The 3,151-nt window shown below is 39.7% G+C and overlaps 1 non-coding gene across 1 annotated transcript; it reads right to left on the bottom strand.

The window, feature by feature from the left end:
- Positions 1-2,685: 2,685 nt before the first annotated feature.
- On the bottom strand, positions 2,686-2,792 carry LOC127200938 (U6 spliceosomal RNA). Its single transcript, XR_007832154.1, has one exon. It is a non-coding gene; the product is annotated as a U6 spliceosomal RNA (small nuclear RNA).
- Positions 2,793-3,151: the final 359 nt, after the last annotated feature.

The raw sequence follows: 3,151 nt of genomic DNA, 5'->3' as shown, positions 1-3,151 counted from the left end.
GCAGATCCTGCGAACTTACTGGCTGGCCGCCCTAGCCTGAAGAGTAGGCTTCCAGTTCATATATATTAAGACAGTGAGAAAACTTGTCTAAAGGGAATGAAGAAAGACACCCTAAGTCATCCTCTGGTTCTTATTGGGCTAAGCATGTGTACCCAAGTATGTGAATCTACACACCCATGTGCATAACGTGCAACACACACACACACACACACACACACACACACACACACATTTATTTTGTTTTTTCAAGACAAGATCTCTCTATGTAGTCCTGGAACTCACTATGTAAGCCAGACAGGCCTTGAACTTTACAGAGATCCCCCTGTCTCTGTTTTCTGAGTGCTGGGGTTAAAGGCATGTGTCACCACACTGGGCCTTTTATATTTTTCAGTTTTAAAAGCCTTTTGGGGGCTGGGTGTGGTGTGCCATATCTTTAATCTCGGCGTTCAGGAGGCAGAGGCAGGGGGGATCTCTGTGAGTTCAAGGCCAGCCTCGTCTAAGTAGAGAGTTCTGGGATAAAGGCAGGAATACACAGAAAGACATCGTCCCCTCACTTCCTAAAAAATGAAAAATGAAGGGCGAAGACACGATATGACAATCTCTCCCACTCCTGAGTGTCTGGAGCAGATTATCTAGGCTCTCTGCTTCACATTAGCTTTAGCTGTCTCACTTTGGTCATGAAATTGTTAGGGTAGGGCACAAAATACCAGAAGTCTTGAGTATTTGTGAGGTAGCTGGAAGAAAACTCAATTCTTTAATATCCTTAACATACATTGTTTGTACATTTATCTGTGGAGGAGAGTATATACATGTTAGGATGGACTGTGGTTTCTTTACTTATACATTTCTTTTTAAACCGTTCCATAGGTCCTTCAGAAACTTACTCTGAGATCCACTTAGCAAACTTTCTAAGTGTATACTACATTATTGTTGCATAATTGTTGCATATATATATATACACACATATATATATTTCAGTATTATATCAGTTAGTGGTATGATACTATTAAACCAGAAATTTTCAATACGTATTTTGCATGCAAGCTTATATTTGAATATTTATTTTTCCTTCATTTTTAATCTTTTTTTTTTTTTGTGAGTCAGGACATCCCACTCTTTAGGCCCTGCTATCTTGGAACTCAGCAGGTAGACCAGGCTGCTCTCAACTCAGTGATCCATCTGCTCCTGTCTCCTTAATGATGGCATTAAGGGCGAGGAACAACACACCAAGCCCGCATTTTTTTTTTTTTTTTGCCCATTTATTTTAATAGCTCATTTGTTATCTTTAGAAAATCCTTATAGAGACTGACTGACCTTTATACCAACCATGGCAGTATACAAAGTGTATGGCAGGAAAAAAAAAAAAAGACAGATGGTTATTTACTCAGTGAAAGGTCACATTTTCACTCTTCAGATAGTACACCGTCAGAAGCTTTGAAAAATAAGTGATGATGAAACTGCCCTTAATCTTATACCTTAGAAATTTCATAAGGAAGATGAGAAAGAAAAAAAAAAATTCCCAGTGGTTTGAAACCCTTCAACCAGCTGCACACTTTCTCCCTTTTTGGCTCTATTTTGCGCCCTCTACTGACTGCAAATAGGTATTGAATATACACTGTAACTAAAACAAGATCACAGTTCTTCCTAGCCTGTGACAAAAGTTGTAACCTGTAAACTATCTCTTTAAGGAATCACGCTATCTTCTCTTTGAAAACATAGAGATAATGTTAAAATTGAAATCATATTGATGAAAGTAACTGAAAACAGAAATCATGCTAATCACGCCTTCAGTGGAACTATCAACATTTATTGTGGTTTTGTCCTATTTTTTGTTAACATATGAATGTTATTATCTTTTAAAGATATATGCTGAGCCAGACATAGTTGTACATGGCTTTACTCTCAGCATTTGGGAGACAGAGGCAGGCAGATCTCTGTGAATTCAAGGCTAGTCTGTCTTATAATGAGACCCTATCTAAATACACACACATACATACATACATACGTACGTACGTACGTACGTACGTACACATATATGTATGTATATATATATGTATGTATATATTAAAGATATAAAATATATGCTACAGAGAGCTAGGAAGATATCTCACTGGATAAAGTGTTTAGAAGGAGGGAAGACAAGAAGATTCCTGGGGCCCAGTGGCCATCCAATCTAGCTGAAATAGAAGGTTCTGGGTTCAGTAAGGGGCCCTCTTTCAAACTATGAGGTAGAGAGCCATAGAGAAGAACACCCAGTGTCAGTCCCTGCCTTCACGTGTGCACACATATGAATACCCATGAACACACACATACACCACACATGTACATCATCATAATTATTGTCACGGCCCCATCCCTCCTTGCCAACCAGCTCCACCCTCCCTGCCCCTCCTTTTCACCCTCCCCTATTCCTCAGAAAAGGGGAGTCCCCTTTCCCATCCACCCTAGCTCATCAAGTTACATCAGAACCTAGCATGGGCTCCTCCCCTGTGGCCTGGCCAGACAGCCTCGCCAGGGGGAAATGATCAAAAAGCAGATAACAGAGTCCATGTCAGCTAGAGCCTCCACCCTCAACCCTCACCCATGCTTTCTTACTAGGGGACCCACAGGAAGCCTGAGATGCCCATCACCTATGTCTTTGTAGGGGACATAGGTCCAGGCCATACATGGTCTTTGGTTGGTGCTTAAAATATGGAATGCCTCAGGAATTTGCATGTCTTCCTTGCTCAGGGGCCATGCTAATCTTCTCTGTGTCATTCCAATTTTAGTGTATGTGCTGCCGAAATGAGCACCTTCTCTCATGTCTTATCTTCACAAAGAGGTGTTGGGAATTAGAATCTGCACTCATGACAAGATAATTAATATCATTAATATCTGAATCAATAAAAATGACACTCAGTACTTGGCTCTCAACAGATATAGTGCGTTACTAAATATTTCTCCTTCCCTCTCATTGCCTTCAATGATTGTCGTATAATCTGCTACTTTGCACTAAAATATTTACTAAAATTGTGGAACATATTTTAAATATTTAATGTTTTCTTAAGTATCAATAACCACAAGTATCAATAACCACAAAGAAGGAAAATGGGAATATATGAAAATACAAGAAAGGAGTAAATATGGAATATGAAAAGCAGGAATTGCGGGG

The sequence above is a fragment of the Acomys russatus genome, chromosome 16 (genome assembly GCF_903995435.1).
Source record: "Acomys russatus chromosome 16, mAcoRus1.1, whole genome shotgun sequence".
NCBI classification, from domain to species: domain Eukaryota; kingdom Metazoa; phylum Chordata; class Mammalia; order Rodentia; family Muridae; genus Acomys; species Acomys russatus.
This window is presented reverse-complemented; position numbering and strand designations above follow the sequence as displayed.